The 24,369-nt window shown below is 40.8% G+C and overlaps 8 non-coding genes and 1 pseudogene across 8 annotated transcripts; 1 reads left to right on the forward strand and 8 right to left on the reverse strand.

The window, feature by feature from the left end:
* Positions 1-5,107: 5,107 nt before the first annotated feature.
* On the reverse strand, positions 5,108-5,189 carry trnal-aag (transfer RNA leucine (anticodon AAG)). Its single transcript has one exon. It is a non-coding gene; the product is annotated as a tRNA-Leu (tRNA).
* Positions 5,190-6,275: 1,086 nt separating this feature from the next.
* On the reverse strand, positions 6,276-6,357 carry trnal-uag (transfer RNA leucine (anticodon UAG)). Its single transcript has one exon. It is a non-coding gene; the product is annotated as a tRNA-Leu (tRNA).
* A 1,199-nt stretch (positions 6,358-7,556) lies between these two features.
* Positions 7,557-11,811, forward strand: LOC143714506 (uncharacterized; annotated as a pseudogene).
* A 4,736-nt stretch (positions 11,812-16,547) lies between these two features.
* Positions 16,548-16,629, reverse strand: trnal-uag (transfer RNA leucine (anticodon UAG)). The gene has a single exon. It is a non-coding gene; the product is annotated as a tRNA-Leu (tRNA).
* Positions 16,630-16,831: 202 nt separating this feature from the next.
* Positions 16,832-16,913, reverse strand: trnal-aag (transfer RNA leucine (anticodon AAG)). The gene has a single exon. It is a non-coding gene; the product is annotated as a tRNA-Leu (tRNA).
* Positions 16,914-21,421: 4,508 nt separating this feature from the next.
* Positions 21,422-21,503, reverse strand: trnal-uag (transfer RNA leucine (anticodon UAG)). Its single transcript has one exon. It is a non-coding gene; the product is annotated as a tRNA-Leu (tRNA).
* A 203-nt stretch (positions 21,504-21,706) lies between these two features.
* trnal-aag (transfer RNA leucine (anticodon AAG)) lies at positions 21,707-21,788 on the reverse strand. The gene has a single exon. It is a non-coding gene; the product is annotated as a tRNA-Leu (tRNA).
* A 516-nt stretch (positions 21,789-22,304) lies between these two features.
* trnal-uag (transfer RNA leucine (anticodon UAG)) lies at positions 22,305-22,386 on the reverse strand. The gene has a single exon. It is a non-coding gene; the product is annotated as a tRNA-Leu (tRNA).
* Positions 22,387-22,562: 176 nt separating this feature from the next.
* On the reverse strand, positions 22,563-22,644 carry trnal-aag (transfer RNA leucine (anticodon AAG)). The gene has a single exon. It is a non-coding gene; the product is annotated as a tRNA-Leu (tRNA).
* Between the last annotated feature and the right edge of the window lie 1,725 nt (positions 22,645-24,369).

The following is a 24,369-nucleotide window of genomic DNA, read 5'->3' on the forward strand; positions in this document are numbered from 1 at the left end:
ACCTTTCAAGGTAAATGTGCTATAATTTGGCACCTGGATTATGAGATGTACAACGAGACGAACGTATATAAATCCTCTAGCTCAATATATGCCACAGCAACAATAAATAAAAACATGTCTTTAACAGGTGCTCATGAAAACTGCAAGAATGCTACCTTATCCTTTCCCCTGATTGGACCACTTGAAAATCAAACTGAAGCAGTAGCTGATTTCTTTTGGCTATGTGGGGGTAAACGACTAAGAGCCACCCTAGTTTGGGACTGACTGCTGCACATTTATTCCTAATAACACAGCCCCCGATGGAACTTTCACTAGGGCTATGAAGAAACTGAAGGCGCTAAGACAAGAGGCTGCTGAAAATGCGGGAAGGGACAGAAATATTGGATACTGGTTTGATTCTTTGTTTGGAGCCTGGGCAGAGTGGCTGATTAAGGTGGAGATAATAATAGTTGTGGTTGTTGTTGTTGCTCTTCTGCTGTTCTGTTGCGTTATACCTTTTCTCAGATCCATGTTGGCCACTGCAGCTGCTCAGTCAATGACCCGAGCCAAGCAGATGATCAATGTGTCAGAGACAGAGTTGACATTGGATGCAACTCAGGAGTCTATCCTATTGGACCAGGCCTGGATGAGTTAGATGAGTTCTAATGAAAAAAGGTAAAAGGACTGGGGGTACCTGTTAATTTTGTTATAAGGTTTTTGACTTTGTTTTTTGACAAGAGAGGGAGTTAGAAAACTCTGTCTTTCTTTTTGGGGGTAAAAATAGGAAGCTTGTTAGAACATGCATGGGTAGAGTAGGGAGTTAGTAAGATGGGCAGTTATGCATTTATTTTAAGGGCCCCCGTCCTGTATATCCTATACTTATAATCATGTTAAGATATGTTTTTATATAATCACACTGCTGTCACAAATTTTAATGCAAGACTGAAGGGAAATAGAAGGTTTAAAACAGAACATTACCCGTGGTATGAGGTGATGTAATTGTATGCAAAAGAAATGAGAGTGTTTTTGTTATTTTTAGATCACTTTATCCACCTTTTTACATATATGGGCATATTACAGTAACAAAACGTAGAAGCCTTGACATTGTGTGCATTTAGACTACTGGAACTGTTGTATATAAGATGTAAAAGAGGAATTATTTGCAAGCGCGGTCATCTACTGTTGTTTCAACAAAGGGCAGACTCAACTGGTGGTTTAAAAACCCGCTGTCTGCTCCAACACCAGATAGCGCCCTAGGCACTGCCAGGGCACCTCTGGCAACGGTGTAGCAACCCAGATAGCGCCACGGGCCACCAGGAAGCGGCTGCATGGTTCCTCTGGCATCGTGGGACAATTGTAACTTCGAGACTATACACTGTATGATGAATACACTGAATGTTTGAAGCTGCTTTGTCCATATAGAGAATGATGGTTTGACAGGAAGGCGAGATCTTTTACTCCACTCCAGACAAATGGGGGTGGAGATGTTTGGTCTCACTCTTCCTCCCGGGTGTACCTCTGTGATAACAGGTCTATTGGTAGAATGACTGGATGGTCTAAATTGATCATATTGGTAGGATATGAAAGAGACCTGCTCATGGAGATACATCCTGGGAAAATTGAAGGTGGGACTGGAGTTAGTCCCAAAGCGGGGATGTGTTGGAGAATTCTGTTACCCCTCCTCTATCTGATGCTCAAGTCTGAATGCTGTAATGCTGAGCAACAGTAGGCCATAGGTAGGGTGACCAGACGTCCCGTTTTTCCCGGGACAGTCCCGTATTTCAACTCTAATTTTAGTGTCCCGACTTATTATGAAAAAATCATGTTTTGTCCCGTATTTCATCGTTAATATATATTTTAGGTTTTTTATTTTATTTTATTTTTTCCTGAGTGATAGCGCGAGTACTCTTCGAAATAGCCTAATAATAAAACTAACAAATCACCTCATATATTTTCCTCATAGAGAAAACATTTTTCCATCCAATAAGAGAAGGCAGAAGGACAATTCCATCCAATCACAATTCACTCAATCAACTTGCATTTAGTGAAGGCGGAATCCGACGTCACAGTTAAGTGTATACGAGACGAGAGCAAACGGATAAGCTTGACTCAGGTGCAAAGATGTCAAAGAAGCGTACATGTACATTTAATGAGGATCTTCAAAAAGAGTTTAAATTTCTCAAAAGAGAGTCACTATCAGAGGCAAGTAAATTAAGATGCGACATTTGCGGGGCTCGCTTTTCCATTGCTCACGGAGGCCGAGCCGACATTACGCAGCATATGCACACAAAAAAGCACATGGACGCTGCTAAAAGTAAGTGTGCTACTCCAAGTGTCAGCGAATTTTTTGTGAAGCAAAGTTGCGAATCTGATAAAGTGCATGCAAGTGAAGGACTTTTTGCATACCATTCTGTTATTCATGGCCATAGTTTTCGGTCAGCTGACTGCACTGCAAAATTGATCAAGAAATTGTATGATCCGAAATTTTCTTCTGCTCGCACTAAATCTGAGGCTATAATATGCAACGTTCTTGGTCCTTTGTCAGAGGAAGAAGTTCAGCATGATTTGGACAAGTGCTCCTGTGTCACATTAACTGTGGATGCATCCAACCACAAAGACATTAAATTGTTTCCTGTGCTTGTGCGATACTTCAAGCCACTAGAGGGTGTAAAGGTCAAGATAATTGAATTTTCATCTCTGCCAGGTGAGACATCTGATTTGCAAACTGCCTACATTTCCCATGTCATTGAAAAACATCCCTTGATCAGAAAATAGTTGCACTTTGTGCTGATAACACTAACACAAACTTTGGTGGTGTTAAAAGAGCTGGTAAAGGCAATATCTGGAGAAAGCTGCAAATGCAGCTAGGAAGAGATATTCTGGGCATTGGCTGTAATGCACACATCATCCACAATACCCTGCAAACAGCAGTGGATTGCTTACCAATTGATTTGGAGTGTTTTGCTGTGAAGGTATACAAATACTTTCATATCTATACAGTGCGCGTAAGGGAGCTCAAGGAGTTTTGTGACTTTGTACAGCTGGACTATCAAAAATTACTGCAGCATGGTAGCACACGTTTCCTCTCTCTTGGTCCAGCTCTTGAATGAATTCTGCACCTTTTTGATGGTCTACGTGCATACTTTCTTTCTCAAGAAAAGTGGCCAAAGTTTCTAAAAGACACATTCAGCAGCCCTTGCACAAAACTTTGGCATGGATTTGCACTTAAGCAAACTGCAGCTTTCCATCGTGCACTGGCGACAGTAGAGCAAGAAAATATATCTGCCACAGAAGTGGCTTTGCACATTTATGATCTGAGAAATGTCTTGCAGGCCAGGCTGGAGGAATCATTCATTCCCTCTGACATCAAAACAGTTAGACACCCTTGTTGAAGCTGGTGACATAAAAGCTGATGATTTTTATTGTGCAGTGAGAAGCTTTTACTCAGCATCAGTGGATTACCTTGACAATTGGAGCTGCTCACTGGAGAATACAAGAGAAGTAGAGTGGGTCCTACTGAGAAGTGTTCCAGAATGGAGAGACATTCAGAGCAGCCTCAGCAAGTTCTACTCAAGAATACCTGCTCTCACATCAGTTGACGAAACCATGCTCTTTGATGAGTGGGCCTGTGCTAAAAACATTGTCACTTGTCACATCACTGAGTGGAACAAAAACAAGGTGGCTGTGTCTGATAGATGGACAGACGTGTTTCGTGAGATGGGGAGCAAGTCACTCAACTTTGGAGTCTTATCTTTGGCTGTGGAGTTTGTTTTATGCCTGCCTGGTACATATGCACCTGTGGAGCGTGTGTTCTCGTTAATGAATGCATCATGGACGGATGAAAAATCTCGACTGAGTGTAACAACAATGAAGGCAATGCTTTTCGTACGAATTAATTTCGGACTGGACTGCTCCGCATTTTATGATAAACTCTTAAAAGACAAGCGCACGCTGGCAAAAATTGGTTCCAGTGAAAAATACAAAACAGCAACAGTGAATGATGCTGTTGAACCATCTTGTTCCCACTGATCTGCAATTTTATGTAAGTCTACATTTATTTTTTTACATAACTAACAATATTATTAAGTGTAAATACTTGTATGTGTGCAGTAGGTGTTGTGGGTCTATGGGTTCTGTGTCTGTCCCGTATTCCACTCTGAGAAATCTGGTCACCCTAGCCATAGGGCAATGTAGAGTTGGAAAAGTACCTTTAATGCATAGATGACGTTGGTGCAAGGTACAGGAAAGTACTAAAAAACATATATGATGTAATATTTTTTAAAAAAACTATACATGTGATACTCCGCCACCAATAGAAATAAGGCCTCGGAGCATGTGATCTTAATGGTGGCGTGATACCAAGGAGGAGCAATGTGTAAGAGATAACGGTACAAACACTAATTGGACACTGGCGATAAGAAAGATGTATAAAATCTATGTTTCAACCACTGTAAGATCAGATGATTCAGCTGACCATCTCACTTTGTTGAATTGCTCAATAAAGTTCTTCTTCTGAGACCTGGAACTTCGACTCTGAAAACTTTTTGAAGACTAACTCCTACTAGACTCTGAAAAACTACTGATCAGGACCAGAGACCAGCAATTAGCCACGACAGTTGCTGTCAGTTCACCAAAAACTCTCAGTCCTGCCGATCGACTGTCCTGCACAGAGCAGGATTGGGCACCCCTGTGTGCTATACATTATTATTATATTTAAATTCATTTTGGAAGTGTCATTATAATAATTGCAAGTTATTGTTGTCTCTGATTCAAGAGGATGCATATTTTCAGCTGCTTTTGCACCTTTTCAGAGCACACTTTAGGTGTCTGGCCCTCATTAAAACCTCTGCTGGCAGCAGTGGGATTCGAACCCACGCCCCCGAAGAGACTGGAGCCTAAATCCAGCGCCTTAGACGCCTCGGCCAAGCTTGTTTGGCCACTCTAGTGGGCCATTCTCTGGCCATTAAATTTCAGAAATACAGAAATTGTTGGGTGTGGACCTTCATCGTCAGGCTCTGAAGCCCGCCGAGTTCGGCCAAGGAAAGCAAAATCTTGAGTTTTGAAGAGACTGGGAGCAAGCAGTGTCACTTCTCCAGTCTTTTCACAGGTGCCTTCTAAAATGCAGACTTGGCAGCGGTGGGATTTGAACCCACGCCCCCGAAGAGACTGGAGCCTTAATCCAGCGCCTTAGACCCCTCGGCCACACTACCTTGCAAGAATGCTTTGCGTGGGCCATTTTCACCAATTTTTTCTTTTAGTGTCTCACTTCTCCATAGTTAAATCAGTTGAAATTCTTCATGCCTTGAAGGAGCTCCTCGACAGGTGGAAATGCCTACTAAGTAGAGGGGGGACGCAGTTACACTCTTGGAGGCCCCCCTCCCTGCAGATTGCAATTCCATCTCTAATCAAACACAACTGAATTACCTAATCAAAGCCTAATCGAATTACCTAATCAAAGCTCGGCCACGCTACCTTGTGAGAATGCCTTCCGTGGGCCATTTTCGCCAATTTTTTCTTTTTGTGTCTCACTTCTCCATAGTTAAATCAGTTGAAGTTCTTCATGCCTTGAAGGAGCTCCTCGACAGGTGGAAATGCCTACTAAATAGAGGGGGGACGCAGTTACACTCTTGGAAGCCCCCCTCCCTGCAGATTGCAATTTCATCTCTAATCAAACACAACTGAATTACCTCATCAAAGCCTAATCGAATTACCTAATCAAAGCTCGCCCACGCTACCTTGTGAGAATGCCTTCCGTGGGCCATTTTCGCCAATTTTTTCTTTTTGTGTCTCACTTCTCCATAGTTAAATCAGTTGAAATTCTTCATGCCTTGAAGGAGCTCCTCGACAGGTGGAAATGCCTACTAAGTAGAGGGGGGACGCAGTTACACTCTTGGAGGCCCCCCTCCCTGCAGATTAAAATTCCATCTCTAATCAAACACAACTGAATTACCCGATCAAAGCCTTTGGGCCATACTCCAAAATGGCAGCCAGATGTGTCGCAGTTAAACTCAAAATCAAGAGGTAGCTGTCAGTTCACCAAAAACTCTCAATGAGTCAAATTTGCAAACTCCATTGACAAGGGGTGCCCAGTCCTGCCGATGGACTGTCCTGCACAAAGCAGGATTGGGGACCCCTGTGTGCTATACATTATTATTATATTTAAATTCATTTTGGAAGTGTCATTATAACAATTTCAAGTTATTGTTGTCTCTGATTCAAGAGGGTGCATATTTTCAGCTGCTTTCGCACCTTTTCAGAGGACACTTTAGGTGTCTGGCCCTCATTAAAACCTCTGCTGGCAGCGGTGGGATTCGAACCCACGCCCCCAAAGAGACTGGAGCCTAAATCCAGCGCCTTAGACCACTCGGCCACGCTACCCCGGCTTGGCTACTCTAGTGAGATACCCCTCGCTGCAGACTGTAGCGCGGTGACGTCACGTAGGTACGTCATGTATGTACGTCACGTATGTGTTACCACGCATGCGCAAAGTATACGCAAGTGCGCACGCGCAATTCATTGCAATCAATTCCGGCGATGGATTCGATAGCAGTAAGTCAATAAGCATTATTTATGCTGTTTTAACAATTGTGCTTTTGTGTTAACGGCTTTTAATTGTGAGATGCCATAGAGCGCGTCATAAATGTTTTAGATTTAAAAATAATAAGTTATGATATGTTTTATGATGTTATATTATCAAAATGACCGGGTTTCAGCGAGTCTTAAAATGATATGTAGAAGTCTTAATTCGCCTTTAAACAAATTAAGCCTTGAAAGATGTTTTCAAATAGAGCAGAAAGACTTAAATTAATTAATTCATGTAGTTGATTGTTGCATCCATTGCAAAATAATTGTTGTTCAGTATCAGATCGTACTGTAAAAGTTACATTCCTGAATGTAGTGAATATACTGTAAGTTAGTTATTGAACATTGTATTTTGCTAAAATAAAATTCTTTGTGATTCTCCTTAGTTGTTTTTATCATTTAGATAGCATAATAATGTATTGAGTTCCCTTAGATTTATTCAATACATTTTCTTTACTCTTAAAAAGGTATTAAAGGAAATCTTAAATTGACCCATGTGACTGGCAGAAACCCTGTAATCTCAGATATCGAGGCAAACCTTAAATTGATTGTTGATGTTCTTTTCTAGATGCATGTTAGTGTCCTTAAAAAAGGTGAAAGCATTAAAATAAATCAATGCAGCTCATGTTGTGACAAATATCACTGTCCATTCTGTGAGACCTGGGTTTACAAACCAAAGGATTTTAACAGTGTTGTCAAACATGTGGAGCATCATCTGCAGACAGCTATACGGGAAGATGGTTTGTGAAGTTCTTTAACATCCATACAACATATTATTTGGTTATTATATTTGCATCTTACAATGGTTTTGCTTACATTTTCAGATTTCATTATCATCAGGTGCAACCTAAGATGCAGAGATAATTCACATTTTCATTGCTTATACTGTTCCACCACTGTTTTACGTAAAGCACAATTAGAAATTCACCTCTCAAATTGCAAACAAAAGATTCAATCTCTGCAAAAAACGGCAGCACCGACGGTTCTGATTGGTAATGCACCTCAACCCTCAGGGTCTGCTCAGACAGCATCCCTACTTCAACTGCAACCTCAGCCTTTACCAAGTGGACCACACACGTCTGTGTCTCCTACACCCTTTACTCCACTGTCTCAACCTCAAGTATTTAAGGTACCATCACTTCCACCTTCTCTGAGTATTCATACACCTCAACCCTCAGGGTCTGCTCAGACAGCATCCCTTCTTCAACTGCAACCTCAGCCTTTACCAAGTGGACCACACACGTCTGTGTCTCCTACACCCTTTACTCCACTGTCTCAACCTCAAGTATTTAAGGTACCATCACTTCCATCTTCTCTGAGTATTCATACACCTCAACCCTCAGGGTCTGCTCAGACAGCATCCCTTCTTCAACTGCAACCTCAGCCTTTACCAAGTGGACCACACACGTCTGTGTCTCCTAAAGATCATGTCCCAAGTGGTTCAAAAAGAATCAGAGTGAAATGTATTCACTGTGGAATTGAACTTAACAAGAAGAACCTACGCCTCCACATTCAAAGAAAACATACAGATGTGAAACAAACAATTACAAATGAACGACACTTCCTTAGCCAGTGCATTGACAATGAGAATGGTATTTTTGCTGTTCAAAAATCTTTCTTTGGTCCTTCACTGCCAATACATGTGCAGAAGAGGGCATGGGGGGCAAACCACAGAATCATGTGTGAGGTAGACCAGTGTAACACAAACACTGACTTTGCATTTCGAAGTGGTTTGAAGGCATTTGAATGCAACCATATAAAATCCTTGGCTTTCTGTCCTCGGAGCACTGATGACACTATCACTCTAAATGAAGAAGAACTGATGGCGATGGTGCAACAAAAGTGGTTTGGTGAAGACAGAAAGAAGAAGTGTATTGAAAGGCAGAAGGCAGCAAGTATTATAGGTGTGCCACTCTCAGTGGAGGTGACAATTGCTGGACCCTCTTCCAAGAAATATATTTCAGTGTATGAACCAAAAACATCCTATTATAGCCGGCTTGGAAGAGTGATTGTTGTGTTTGACTCCAAAAAAATCACATGGAGTTGCCCATGTAACAAGACAAAACAGTCATGTGTGCACAAATCAATTGCTAAGTGGCACTTATTTCAAACTCAGAAGTCCCTTTTTAGAAAAGTAAGGACCACAGAAAGAACTGATCCTGTCCCGAGCTGTCAGCACCAAACAGAAGATGTACAAGATCAACAATACCCACCAAATGATGCAAGCTTAAAGAAAATGGTGTTTTATTTATTAAAAGAAAAAAGACTTCCTGCAGACCTTCCAAAGGAACTGATCAATGGCCTTCAACCTAAGTGTGAATTCCCACGCAGCCTAATTCCACAGGAGACTTTCTGCTCACAATGCAAGGGGAATCAGTTGCTAAGCGAGCCGATTCTCATAACATCCAGAGCGAAGATTTTGACCTTCACAGGAGTTGTGGAAGGTAAGTAAAATCTTTTTTTTTTTAAATAACAATGTTGGTAGTAACTGCAGTTTGAAAAGCAAAACCCTCTCTTTTAAGGGATTTCCACCTACTACAAAGTCTGCATCAATTGCAGAATGATGTTTCGTTATCAAGAGTTCACAGATGGGATCCATAATTTTAATGACCACCTGCTGATTTCTTTGCATTTATGCATGATTCTTCGTAATGCTATTCAGGTATGTTACCCATTATAGTACTGATAATGCTGCTGAAATAAATTATTGAAATTAGAAACATTAAATGTATTGCATTTGAAATCCTTTAAGCTTAAGATTCCAATTTGCCTTTAAAATGTTGGATTTGTTCTTGTAGAATCACACTGCTGTTAGAAGAATCCTGAGCCTGCTTGAAGCCACTGAAAATGCCAAATTTCCCAGCCATGACACTGTGCTTCATGCTTACATTCACTTTGAAGCACTGACAAACCATGATTACATGTACTCCTGCATCAACTGTGGATACTACCCTAAAGTGGTAATCATGGACCTCCACAAAAAAGGAGTATTCAGTGTGCCTTGTAAGTTACTTCACTGTACATCACCTAGAAATTATATCTTTATGCTAGTTTTTCTCATGAATTCCATTTGTGTCTTTTCAGTCAGTGAAATAAAATCTCCCCCTGATGACTTTGAGGGAGACACCAACAGTGTGTCCTTCTGGGAGCTAGTGACACAAGTGATGGTTGGACGGGGATTTCTTCAAAGTAAGTTGTTATTTTCATTATTATTATGGTGGATTCATTGTTTTTGTTATTAATAGTGTTGCTTGTTAACTTGTGTGCTGCACAATGTGGTTGTTAATATGGAGACACTTTATAAATGCAAGGTGGCAGGAAAAACCCCTTCGTAGTTCCTCCAAGTTACGATTGTTGGGCTCCATGGATTGGTGTCAACACAAGGAAATCTGAAATGGTGTTGAACACTGAATTTGCAAAAATTCAGAAAACCAAGCCGTGTGACATGCTTGATCTTCATATAACTGAAGAACGACTTGGAGATGAGCTCTTCAAGATGAAGGTGAGATCCTAGATAATACTGTTTAATAAAGTAGTAGTCGATGCTCTTTATTTATGTCAATGATGGTGTAGGTTGAAGCCATACGGAAACTCTGCAAAGAGTGTGGTTTGTAGTCGAAAGGATCTAAGATGGACCTTGTGTTAAGGTTAAGAGATGAGATGCAAAACCGCTCCTCATATGACAAAGTGTTCCAACAAATATGGGGTGCTTCTGGTAAGTTATATTATTATATATATTATTATGTATCATTGATTTAATGTTGTATTCATTACAAAAGATGGATAGCAATAAAGGGTCCAGTATGCTTGATACAAGCCTTTACAACATGAAACATTTCAAACAACAGTTATATTTCTAAAAGTTAAAGTTTCAACTACCTAACACTTAATTGAATATTATACTAATTATTTCTTTTTTTAGGTGGATGGGCAGTAATTACTTGTCCCTGTGGAGTAGTTTACTCAATTAAATTTAACATTAGAGCAGAGTCTCCAAGAGACTTTGCTGATTTGCTCTTGTCATGGAAGCACTTACCTAATGTGTCGATATATGATTTTGCAAGAGGACTAGCAACACACACTAACCTCCGGGACCCAGAGACTTTACCTTTTAGCCCTCATGAAGGCAGACTTGCAGAGCCAAGCGCTGAAAATATTCAGCTGGCTAAAGATAGCAAGTTGACAGTGAATTTGCCCTGGTTAAAAGTCAAACAGGTGGAAAAGGATCCCACCTGCCATCCTTTAACTGGGTCTTCTGAGCATTATGTTCTGTACGACCGCTTTCACGAGTGTAACACAAAAGACCCAAAAGATGTCCTCAGAAGAGTTGACTTAGTCCCAGAACTAAGTGGATGGTTAAATACCCAAACTGCTGAACAACTCTTTGCTGGCATGCGGAAGAATAATTACTTCATGAACATGCTCACACCTTCAGCAAATGTTTTCTTAATGCGCAACATAATCCACCTCTACAACAAATCAAAAATAAAAGTGTGAAAGAAAACCTCAGAAAAATTGTGTCACCAAATGATCAGCTGACCTTGAATGATAATGGTCAGGTTATTGTAGGTAAGATTTCTCTTATTACTATGTTTTGTGTTAGAGCATTACTTCATATATAATGCATCAACTTTTATTCCATCTTTTAAAGGCACACCTCCAGAACCTGTTCAAATTGACGAGAAACCCTCTGGAGACAAAACACAAAGAGACGACCAATGTAAGCATGTACTTTATTATTTTTTTATGTTAAACCAGATGTTTTTTTTTTTTATCAATTTATTCCCACTTTTATGTGCTCCTCAATCCTTATATAAAAGTATATAATTCATCAACTTTCACTCTTTCTAAAGGCACACCTCCAGAACCTGTTCAAATTGATGAGAAACCCTCAGGAGACAAAACACAAAAAGACGACCAATGTAAGCATGTATTTTTTAAAAATAAATTGTAATTTGATGTTAAACCAGATATTTTTTTAATCCATTTATTCCCACTTTTATGTGCTCCTCAGTCCTTAAGTGTTCCACGGTGGGTATTGCTGATTTGCGACATGTGCAACCAAACAAGGTATGCTGGAAACAGTCACCCAGTACAGTCCAGCTGAACCAGGTTAGTTAGTTTTTTTTATTACTGTTAGGTTTCTATTATTGTTTTAAGACAACAACAAAAAAGAGATACATATTGTGTTCTTCACTTTCCTTTTTATAGCTAAACTATGCCTTGATGGAGACGAGACCATCAATTTAAGTATTTTTCAATTTAAGACCATTTTTGGCTTCTGTTGGAAACACAGTCCTCACAAGGAAGGATTTCCTTGCTTTAGGATACCTTCGTTGTGTTGAAGCAACAGTGAGAAGCAGCAAACATACTGTATTTTAACATTTAACCCATACAGTACAGTACAGTAGTATGGGGTCTAATAAATATGTCCCTGAATGTTAACAGATTTTAAATGCATTTCTTTTAACGTTAACAGATTTTGAATGCCTGTCTTTCAGTTTTGAAGGATATTGCTGACCTTCAGGTAATGCAAATAATTACTTTGATCAAATATTCTGTATGCATAATGTGTGTAAAATGGGAATGTGGTTCCTTTTTTAATTGTTGCACTTTTACTTAACAGGGCATAATGGTCCATGTCTTTACTTCGTATGCGACCGTGACTTGGTTGCCACCCTTGTGTGCTGACCCAATGTCTAATGTTCCTGTGAGTATCATTGTAAGGTTTTGTAACTGAGGCAGTATGAAGCCATTTTAAAAATAATTAAATTCTAAATGTTATATCTAATTTTGTGTTGTTTTATTAAGGAAAATCTAGCAAGGCATGACTTCATTCTGCTGCCTTCCTGGACTGGAAATCATTGGATGATCTGTGTAGGTCTCAAAATAATTATTTTTAATGTTCAAATAATCAGAAAATTCTGCTTAGTTATTTCATACATTGAAAATGTAAAGCAAAGTGTTAGCACTTGACAGTTTATGTAAAAGTTACACTGTTTTAGATCATGAAGCCAAAAAAGAGGGAGATCTTTTGGCTTGATTCACTCTACGGACGTGGCTTCAGTGATTGCCGTTTCATGAACAGTTACAGGTCTACCGAATGAAATGTTCAGAGTTCATGAGTTCGGGGTTATGGTAGTTCTGTTTTAAACCATATCCCCATTTTGTGTTGCTTTTAGGTTCCATTTTCTTGCTTGATGGATTCATTCAGATATTTTGTGTGTGTATTCAATGTTCTGTCTGGCTTTAGGCCCTGTAAGAATATCAGAGCTTTCAAAATTGTTTTACACTTTCAGGTCTAGCTTTGTCAAGCACCCATATAAGTTTGTCTTAACTTTCTTTCTTTGTTTTATTACACTTCGCAGACAACTAGCAGAACATGTAAATCCTGGGCCATGGAGGGAGTACAGCTGTGACGACATTACAGTAAGCAGCCAGCAACCATTCTAAGCATTACAGGCCTGCCAGCTTTTGATGTATTAACTTCATCATTATTATTATTATTATTATTTCATTTTCAGGACATTCCCAGACAACAAAATTCCAATAACTGTGGAGTGTTTGTGTTGATGGTAAGTCATTGTAACTCAAGTCATACCAGAAAGTATAATAAATGCCCTACATCTGAAAGATTTTTCATTTAGTTTTTTGTTGATTGTATTAACAGACATTTTAGAATACTGTTTTACATTTCTTTAATGTCTGATCTGATGTGCTTTAATTCATATTGTAGTATGCTCTCTACATTGTAATGGAGGGGCGTTTTGATTTCAATGAAGTAAGCCTTTATTTTATTTTATTTTTTTGAAATCCTTAGTTAGCAATTGCTAATCAGTGCTCTTTTTTACAGAGTGACATGCTAACAATAAGAAGATGGTGGTGCATGTTTCTGCTGAGTAACTATCCTTAGAAGAAAGTTAGATCAAGTTATACTGTATGTAAAATGTTGCCAACATATCTGTGAACATAAATGTAGCAGTTTAAAATAAATAAGTGTTTATAGTTTGCTAATAAATTATTTACATGTATCAATCTTAACAAGTGGATTTCAATCCTGGTCTTGGGGATGTCATTAAGAACAAACTTAATTCATGAGACTTTATATTTTAAACATTTGAAGATCAGACACTGAAAGAAAAGAACTCCGGAAAAAGAGGAGAGTAGAGAGAGCAGGTATTGGTTCCCACTTTAATTCTTGAACAGTACAAATAACAGGGTTTTAAAATGATGCTACTCTTATTCTTACTCTCCAATTTAGAGGTGATGGAAACCCCCCTGCCTGTTGATTACTTGACCAAGGTAAGCACATCATAAACTCCTGTCAATCTATCAGTTACCCTTTTTAATAAGTCGTATGTAAAGTTACATTTTGGACTGTTTGTTGGCTACTTTGGACAGATGCCATCTGACATCCTCTGGCGGATCCTGATGGGAGTTGTCACAGACGACGGCGATGTGGCTTTCTGGAGACTTTCAATGACGTGCAAGGTTTTCAAGGACATTGTCAGCAAGCCCAAATTCAGAGAAGTGGCCCACTTTGTATGGCTTGACAGTAAGTTCTTTAAATCTAAGTTGTGAGTAGTGCAAAAGGTACTTGAGAAAGTCTGTCTTTCCGTCCATCTATTTCTATCTGTCTGTGCGATCTATCAATCTGTCTCTCTATCGATCTATCTCTATCTGCCTATCTGTCATGTCTATCTGTCTCTCTGTCTGTGTCTGATAGACTGTATTGCCTTCAAAACTTCAAGCTTTTAAAACTACCGGTATTTCAAACTTTCAGGATAGGCTTTCTCAAGCCAACCTAAAGTTTGTTTTGACAAACTATTTTTTTACTAGTTTATGTTGTTAAGAAATGTCTCTTAGGTAATTTACAGACGAAGCCAATAACTTTGTTTAAATATAAAAAATAAAAAATAAAAACCTTGTATGACTCTGTACTATGTTAATGCCTTTCTTTAAAATGATTCAATATTGTTTGTTCTGTATTTTATCTAAATTAGGTGTTGTGAACTGGAGTGCATTTTCCATACAATACAAGCAAGAGTTCCGGGTGCCGTACTCGTTAAGTCTGTGCTTGCACTGCGATGCACAATACAAGGACTGCCCACCTGGGTATGTGGGTAATGGCAGAAGGGGAGTCCTGCGTGGATTTTATTCTGATAAGAATGTGGAGGGCTATTGCTCAGTTGATTGTTTTTTTCAATGATGGAGGGGAATTTCAAGCTGAGTAGGTGTGTTTGTGTGTGTGTGTGTGTGTGTGTGTGTGTGTGTGTGTGTGTGTGTGTGTGTGTGTGTGTGTGTGTGTGTCTGTCTGTCTCTGTGTCTGTGTGTGTGTGTGTGTGTGTGTGTGTGTGTGTGTGTGTGTGTGTGTGTGTGTGTTTGTGTGTGTGTGTCTGTCTGTCTGTCTGTCTCTGTGTGTGTGTCTCTGTGCTCGTGTCTGTCTTTGTGCTTGTGTGTGTGTGTGTCTGTCTCTGTGCGTGTGTCTGTCTGTCTGTCTGTCTCTGTGTGTGTGTCTCTGTGCTCGTGTCTGTCTTTGTGCTTGTGTGTGTGTGTGTCTGTCTCTGTGCTTGTGAGTGTGTCTGTCTGTGTACAGATGTATGTAATTATCTGTATTTGTACACTTGTTTTGAAATAAAAGTTATCACTGTTATGAGTTTGGTTTTTTGAGTTGGCATGAATAATATTGGATACAGAGATTGACAATGTACGCTATGTAGTTGGTTTAACTTCAAACTACTTTATTGGAATAAATGTTTTATGATAGCCTATATAATGCACAAAAAAATAAAAAATTATTAACTATTAAAGGGGAATGATTAAAATAATATATAAGGTGCCATCAATGTTTACAGTAATTTTGTAATTTACAAAGTGAAGTGCAACAGAATGTGAAAATAAACTTTAAATAAAATATTACACAGATATTACACAATATATACTCTGAAAGTTTACCTTAAATCAGGCATAGTTAAAACTATGGATGTGCACTGTACTCCTTTTTGCTGCTTTCATTATTACTTTAGAGTTTTTTTTTAATACATTAACATTTAAAAAAAAATAGTATGTCAAATTTGCGCATGCGTTTCGCGGGACGTCAAAACACGTGACGTAACCGCGCATGCGCTGTCACCGCGATATGGCGCATGCGTGGTAACACATACGTGACGTACGTACGTGACGTATTGTATACGTGACGTCACCGCGCTACAGTCTGCAGCGAGGAGTACTTGACTCTAGTGGGCCATTTTCTGGCCATTAAATTTCAGAAATAGAGAAATTGTTGGGTGTGGACCTTCATCGTCAGGCTCTGAAGACCGCCGAGTTAGGCCAAGGAAAGCAAAAACGGCTGAGTTTTGAAGAGACTGGGAGCAAGCAGTGTCACTTCTCCAGTCTTTTCACAATTGCCCTCCAAAATGCAGACTTGGCAGCGGTGGGATTTGAACCCACGCCCCCGAAGAGACTGGAGCCTTAATCTAGCGCCTAAGACCGCTCGGCCAATTTTTTCTTTTAGTGTCTCACTTCTCCATACTTAAATCAGTTGAAATTCTTCATGCTTTGAAGGAGCTCCTCGACAGGTGGAAAGGCCTACTAAGTAGAGGGGGGATGCAGTTACACTCTTGGAGGCCCCCCTCCCTGCAGATTGCAATTCCATCTCTAATCAAACACAACTGAATTACCTAATCAAAGCATTTGGGCCATACTCCAAAATGGCAGCCAGATGTGTCTCAGTTAAACTCAAAATCAAGAGGTAGCTGTCAGTTCACCAACAACTCTCAGTCCCGCTGATCCACTGTCCTGCACAGAGCAGGATTGGGCACCCCTGTGTGCTATACATTATTATTATATTTAAATTCATTTTGGAAGTGTCATTATAATAATTGCAAGTTATTGTTGTCTCTGATTGAAGAGGATGCATATTTTCAGCTGCTTTTGCACCTTTTCAGAGCACACTTTAGGTGTCTGGCCCTCATTAAAACCTCTGCTGGCAGCAGTGGGAATTGAACCCACGCCCCCGAAAAGACTGGAGCCTAAATCCAGCGCCTTAGACCCCTCGGTCATGCTACCCCAGCTGGGCCACTCTAGTGGGCCATTTTCTGGCCATTAAATTTCAGAAATAGAGAAATTGTTGGGTGTGGACCTTCATCGTCAGGCTCTGAAGCCCGCCGAGTTCGGCCAAGGAAAGCAAATTGGCTGAGTTTTGAAGAGACTGGGAGCAAGCAGTGTCACTTCTCCAGTCTTTTCACAGGTGCCTTCTAAAATGCAGACTTTGCAGCGGTGGGATTTGAACCCACGCCCCCGAAGAGACTGGAGCCTTAATCCAGCGCCGTAGACCGCTCGGCCACGCTACCTTTTAAGAATGCTTTCTGTGGGCCATTTTCGCCAATTTTTTCTTTTAGTGTCTCACTTCTCCATAGTTAAATCAGTTGAAATTCTTCATGCCTTGAATGAGCTCCTCGACAGGTGGAAATGCCTACTAAGTATAGGGGGGACGCAGTTACACTCTTGGAGGCCCCCCTCCCTGCAGATTGCAATTCCATCTCTAATCAAACACAACTGAATTACCTAATCAAAGCCTAATCGAATTACCTAATCAAAGCTCGGCCAAGCTACCTTGTGAGAATGCCTTCCGTGGGCCATTTTTGCCAATTTTTTCTTTTTGTGTCTCACTTCTCCATAGTTAAATCAGTTGAAGTTCTTCATGCCTTGAAGGAGCTCCTCGACAGGTGGAAATGCCTACTAAGTAGAGGGGGGACGCAGTTACACTCTTGGAGGCCCCCCTCCCTGCAGATTGCAATTTCATCTCTAATCAAACACAACTGAATTACCTCATCAAAGCCTAATCGAATTACCTAATCAAAGCTCGCCCACGCTACCTTGTGAGAATGCCTTCCGTGGGCCATTTTCGCCAATTTTTTCTTTTTGTGTCTCACTTCTCCATAGTTAAATCAGTTGAAATTCTTCATGCCTTGAAGGAGCTCCTCGACAGGTGGAAATGCCTACTAAGTAGAGGGGGGACGCAGTTACACTCTTGGAGGCCCCCCTCCCTGCAGATTAAAATTCCATCTCTAATCAAACACAACTGAATTACCTGATCAAAGCCTTTGGGCCATACTCCAAAATGGCAGCCAGATGTGTCGCAGTTAAACTCAAAATCAAGAGGTAGCTGTCAGTTCACCAAAAACTCTCAATGAGTCAAATTTGCAAACTCCATTTACAAGGGGTGCCCAGTCCTGCCGATGGACTATCCTGCACAAAGTAGGATTGGGGACCCCTGTGTGCTATACATTATTATTATATTTAAATTCATTTTGGAAGTGTCATTATAATAATTTCAAGTTATTGTTGTCTCTGATTCAAGAGGGTGCATATTTTCAGCTGCTTTCGCACCTTTTCAGAGGACACTTTAGGTGTCTGGCCCTCATTAAAACCTCTGCTGGCAGCGGTGGGATTCGAACCCACGCCCCCAAAGAGACTGGAGCCTAAATCCAGCGCCTTAGACCACTCGACCAATTTTTTCTTTTAGTGTCTCACTTCTCCATACTTAAATCAGTTGAAATTCTTCATGCCTTGAAGGAGCTCCTCGAAAGGTGGAAAGGCCTACTAAGTAGAGGGGGGATGCAGTTACACTCTTGGAGGCCCCCCTCCCTGCAGATTGCAATTCCATCTCTAATCAAACACAACTGAATTACCTAATCAAAGGATTTGGGCCATACTCCAAAATGGCAGCCAGATGTGTCGCAGTAAACTCAAAATCAAGAGGTAGCAGTCAGTTCACCAAAAACTCTCAGTCTTGCTTATTGACTGTCCTGCTATACATTATTATTTTATTTAAATTCATTTTGGATTCATTTAAATTCACCTCTTGATTTTGAGTTTAACTGCGACACATCTGGCTGCCATTTTGGAGTAGCCAAGCCGGGGTAGCGTTGCCGAGGGGTCTAAGTTTTCTGTGGGCCATTTTTGCCAATTTTTTCTTTTAGTGTCTCACTTCTCCATAGTTAAATCAGTTGAAATTCTTCATGCCTTGAAGGAGCTCCTCGACAGGTGGAAATGCCTACTAAGTAGAGGGGGGACGCAGTTACACTCTTGGAGGCCCCCCTCCCTGCAGATTGCAATTCCATCTCTAATCAAACACAACTGAATTACCTAATCAAAGCCTAATCGAATTACCTAATCAAAGCTCGGCCACGCTACCTTGTGAGAATGCCTTCCGTGGGCCATTTTCGCCAATTTTTTCTTTTTGTGTCTCACTTCTCCATAGTTAAATCAGTTGAAGTTCTTCATGCCTTGAAGGAGCTCCTCGACAGGTGGAAATGCCTACTAAGTAGAGGGGGGACGCAGTTACACTCTTGCAGTGTTAATTTCGTTGACGAAAATAACGACGAAAATTATTCGTCAACGACATTTTTTCACAGACGAAAACGAGACGATAACTAAATAAAACCTAGTTTTGAATGACAAAGACTATGACGAAAATCTATTGACATTTTCGTCAATCAATAAAAACTAGACGAAAATGTTAGATAGTGACGATTTGGGAAGCGATCCGTCAGATGTCCTCCGTGTGTGGTAGATGCGCACATTTGTAGGCTACTGTAATGTGATCTACCCCGCGGTCATAAAACGTTAAAAAATGTGAACGTCTGGGAGAATGAGTAGAGCAGACATATAGATCTCTGAATAAGAGTGACGATGCAAAAAAGAGCTCTATTCGGTGCGGTTTTCTTTGCGCACACACCTAACCCGAAGCGTGCAGTCATGCACAATACACCTACAGCGCGCGAGTAGGCTACTGAATTGAGCTCTCTTTCGTGTCTGAATGGAGAAATACACAACAGTATGTCTAAATGTCCTTTTTGGAGAGTATTCATGTAAACTATGCTGGTTATGTCTTAAAATGTGAGGGTGCTTCTCAATATCCCTCCTCACCTCCTCGCTCCTCTGTCCTCCATCCTATGACCCGGAAACCAATCAAGCACAGCCATCTAGAAGGACATTTCAATTCTCTAATTGCACCGCGAGGAGTCGAGGATCGAGAAGTGATGAGGCTTTCGGAGGAGTTATGAGCGAGGATACACAGGTGTATCCTATGTGGAAGTGTTTTATTGACTAAATGTGACGCACGTATACATTCTCCTCCCCCTTCACATCGGTCACAATCTTTTTAATTTATTTAATTTATAATTTATAATTTACATTTGCAGTTTATATAAACCACACATATCACATATTTCAACAGGGTATCTTGCTTTATTATTATTCATTATGAATTTCTTAAATAAACAAACTTCAACAACATAAAGGCAGATCCTTTGAGCGCTGCTGATGACGCTGTGAAATGACGCTCGAGTGATCAAGTATTCCAATGTATAAAAAAAGCTTTCATTTCGATTCCTCCGTCCTCATTTTCTTTCCTTGCGTCCTTCCCTCACAACCTACAGGGGAGGAGATGAGGAGCTAGGAAAGGAAGCGAGGAAAGGAAACGAGGATGCATAAATAAGAAATGAGAAGCACCCTGAGTGTGTCGGATGTGCATCAGTGCAATTGTATCCGCATGTCATTGGACATGATCCGACGTCTTAAAGTGACAGTGGCAATAAACCTAATGCGGTCCGTGTCCTTAATTTTGATCAAGCAACAAAAGAAAAAGAGAAAAGCATTCACTGTTTGTTAATAGCTTTAATAAGGATTAATTATATTTAATTCATACAAATAAATATGTCTGCTTGAAAGAATAAAGAATGATGTGTAAGTAGTTATAAGGAATGAATATATCATTCATTGTAAAGAAGACTGTGTTGTACTTTAGGAAAAGTGGTTTTATTTCATTTTAAGATATTTTTTAAGTAACAGCAGTTAAATCTGTATCTGGATTGCATGTTCAAACTTGAAAATCATTCATATTAATAGGTTAATAGATGTTTTCTCCGGGAGTATATGGGTTTGGAAATTTTAGAGAAATTCTAAATTAATGCATTACAATTGAACTAAACCCATTATATTTTAGGCGACTAAATCTACTGTAGATTTAGTCGACTAAAATGTTATTGTATTTCGTCGACTAAAACTAGACTAAAACTAAAACAATTCAGATGACTAAAATATGACTAAAACTAAATGGCATTTTAGTCAAAAGACTAAGACTAAAACTAAATCAAAATTTGCTGACAAAATTAACACTGCACTCTTGGAGGCCCCCCTCCCTGCAGATTGCAATTTCATCTCTAATCAAACACAACTGAATTACCTAATCAAAGCCTAATCGAATTACCTAATCAAAGCTCGGCCACGCTACCTTGTGAGAATGCCTTCCGTGGGCCATTTTCGCCAATTTTTTCTTTTTGTGTCTCACTTCTCCATAGTTAAATCAGTTGAAATTCTTCATGCCTTGAGGGAGCTCCTCGACAGGTGGAAATGCCTACTAAGTAGAGGGGGGACGCAGTTACACTCTTGGAGGCCCCCCTCCCTGCAGATTAAAATTCCATCTCTAATCAAACACAACTGAATTACCTGATCAAAGCCTTTGGGCCATACTCCAAAATGGCAGCCAGATGTGTCGCAGTTAAACTCAAAATCAAGAGGTAGCTGTCAGTTCACCAAAAACTCTCAATGAGTCAAATTTGCAAACTCCATTGACAAGGGGTGCCCAGTCCTGCCGATGGACTGTCCTGCACAAAGCAGGATTGGGGACCCCTGTGTGCTATACATTATTATTATATTTAAATTCATTTTGGAAGTGTCATTATAAGAATTGCAAGTTATTGTTGTCTCTGATTCAAGAGGGGGCATATTTTCAGCTGCTTTAGCACCTTTTCAGAGGACACTATAGGTGTCTGGCCCTCATTAAAACCTCTGCTGGAAGCGGTGGGATTCGAACCCACCCCCCCAAAGAGACTGGAGCCTAAATCCAGCGCCTTGGACCACTCGGCCACGCTACCCCGGCTTGGCTACTCTAGTGGGCCATTTTCTGGCCATTAAATTTCAGAAAAAGAGAAATTGTTGGGTGTGGACCTTCATCGTCAGGCTCTGAAGCCCGCCGAGTTAGGCCAAGGAAAGCAAAAACGGCTGAGTTTTGAAGAGACTGGGAGCAAGCAGTGTCACTTCTCCAGTCTTTTCACAATTGCCCTCTAAAATGCAGACTTGTCAGCGGTGGGATTTGAACCCACGCCCCCGAAGAGACTGGAGCCTTAATCCAGCGCCTTAGACCGCTCGGCCACGCTACCTTGTGAGAATGCCTTCCGTGGGCCTTTTTCGCCAATTTTTTCTTTTAGTGTCTCACTTCTCCATAGTTAAATCAGTTGAAATTCTTCATGCCTTGAAGGAGCTCCTCGAAAGGTGGAAAGGCCTACTAAGTAGAGGGGGGATGCAGTTACACTCTTGGAGGCATCCCTCCCTGCTGATTGCAATTCCATCTCTAATCAAACACAACTGAATTACCTAATCAAAGCATTTGGGCCATACTCCAAAATGGCAGCCAGATGTGTCGCAGTTAAACTCAAAATCAAGAGGTAGCTGTCAGTTCACCAAAAACTCTCAGTCCTGCCGATCGACTGTCCTGCACAGAGCAGGATTGGGCACCCCTGTGTGCTATACATTATTATTATATTTAAATTCATTTTGGAAGTGTCATTATAATAATTGCAAGTTATTGTTGTCTCTGATTTTAGAGGGTGCATATTTTCAGCTGCTTTTGCACCTTGTCAGAGCACACTTTAGGTGTCTGGCCCTCATTAAAACCTCTGCAGCAGTGGGATTTGAACCCACGCCCCCGAAGAGACTGGAGCCTAAATCCAGCGCCTTAGACCCCTCGGCCATGCTACCCCGGCTGGTTACTCTAGTGGGCCATTTTCTGCCCATTAAATTTCAGAAATAGAGAAATTGTTGGGTGTGGACCTTCATCGTCAGGCTCTGAAGCCCGCCGAGTTCGGCCAAGGAGACTGGGAGCAAGCAGTGTCACTTCTCCAGTCTTTTCACAGGTGCCTTCTAAAATGCAGACTTGGCAGCGGTGGGATTTGAACCCAAGCCCCCGAAGAGACTGGAGCCTTAATCCAGCGCCTTAGACCGCTCGGCCACGCTACCTTGTAAGAATGCTTTCCGTGGGCCATTTTCGCCAATTTCTTCTTTTAGTGTCTCACTTCTCCATAGTTAAATCAGTTGAAATTCTTCATGCTTTGAAGGAGTTCCTCGACAGGTGGATATGCCTACTAAGTAGAGGGGGGACGCAGTTACACTCTTGGAGGCCCCCCTCCCTGCTTTTTATTTTTATGGACTACCTAGAGGTAGCTGTCAGTTCACCAAAAACTCTCAGTCCTGCCGATCGACTGTCCTGCACAGAGCAGGATTGGGCACCCCTGTGTGCTATACATTATTATTATATTTAAATTAATTTTGTTTTTTGAAATTCATTTTTGTTTTTTTACACTCTTGGAGGCCCCCCTCCCTGCAAGTTATTGTTGTCTCTGATTCAAGAGGGTGCATATTTTCAGCTGCTTTTGCACCTTTTCAGAGGACACTTTAGGTGTCTGGCCCTCATTAATGAGAATGCCTTCCGTGGGTCATTTTCGCCAATTTTTTCTTTTAGTGTCTCACTTCTCCATAGTTAAATCAGTTGAAATTCTTCATGCTTTGAAGGAGCTCCTCGACAGGTGGAAAGGCCTACTAAGTAGAGGGGGGATGCAGTTACACTCTTGGAGGCCCCCCTCCCTGCAGATTGCAATTCCATCTCTAATCAAACACAACTGAATTACCTAATCAAAGCATTTGGGCCATACTCCAAAATGGCAGCCAGATGTGTCGCAGTTAAACCCAAAATCAAGAGGTAGCAGTCAGTTCACCAAAAACTCTCAGTCCTGCCGATCGACTGTCGTGCTATACATTATTATTATATTATTAAAATTCATTTTGGAAGTGTCATTATAATAATTGCAAGTTATTGTTGTCTCTGATTCAAGAGGGTGCATATTTTCAGCTGCTTTTGCACCTTTTCAGAGCACACTTTAGGTGTCTGGCCCTCATTAAAACCTCTGCTGGCAGCGGTTGGATTCGAACCCATGCCCCCGAAGAGACTGGAGCCTGGGGCCTAAATCCAGCGCCTTAGACCCCTCGGCAACGCTACCCCGGCTTGGCTACTCCAAAATGGCAGCCAGATGTGTCTCAGTTAAACTCAAAATCAAGAGGTAGTGCTGGAGAATTCTGTTACCCCTCCTCTATCTGATGCTCAAGTCTGAATGCTGTAATGCTGAGCAAAAGTAGGCCATAGGGCAATGTAGAGTTGGAAAAGTACCTAAAAACCCATGTAATGCATAGATGACGTTGGTGCAAGGTACAGGAAAGTACTAAAAAACATATATGATTTAATTTTTTTAAAAACTATACATGTGATACTCCGCCACCAATAGAAATAAGGCCTCGGAGCATGTGATCTTAATGGTGGCGTGATACCAAGGAGGAGCAATGTGTAAGAGATAACGGTACAAACACTAATTGGACACTGGCGATAAGAAAGATGTATAAAATCTATGTTTCAACCACTGTAAGATCAGATGATTCAGCTGACCATCTCACTTTGTTGAATTGCTCAATAAAGTTCTTCTTCTGAGACCTGGAACTTCGACTCTGAAAACTTTTTGAAGACTAACTCCTACTAGATTCTGAAAAACTACTGATCAGGACCAGAGACCAGCAATTAGCCACGACATAATTGGCGAGCCAGCCAGGAGCAGGCTTGGGGTCAGGAGATCATCGTAGTCTTGACGCTGACGGTGGCATTCACAAAACAAAGGCCGGCCAAAAATCAGGTAAGCA

This window comes from Siphateles boraxobius, unplaced genomic scaffold (genome assembly GCF_051911475.1).
Source record: "Siphateles boraxobius isolate OS27281-9 unplaced genomic scaffold, OSU_SipBor_1 12, whole genome shotgun sequence".
Lineage (NCBI taxonomy): Eukaryota > Metazoa > Chordata > Actinopteri > Cypriniformes > Leuciscidae > Siphateles > Siphateles boraxobius.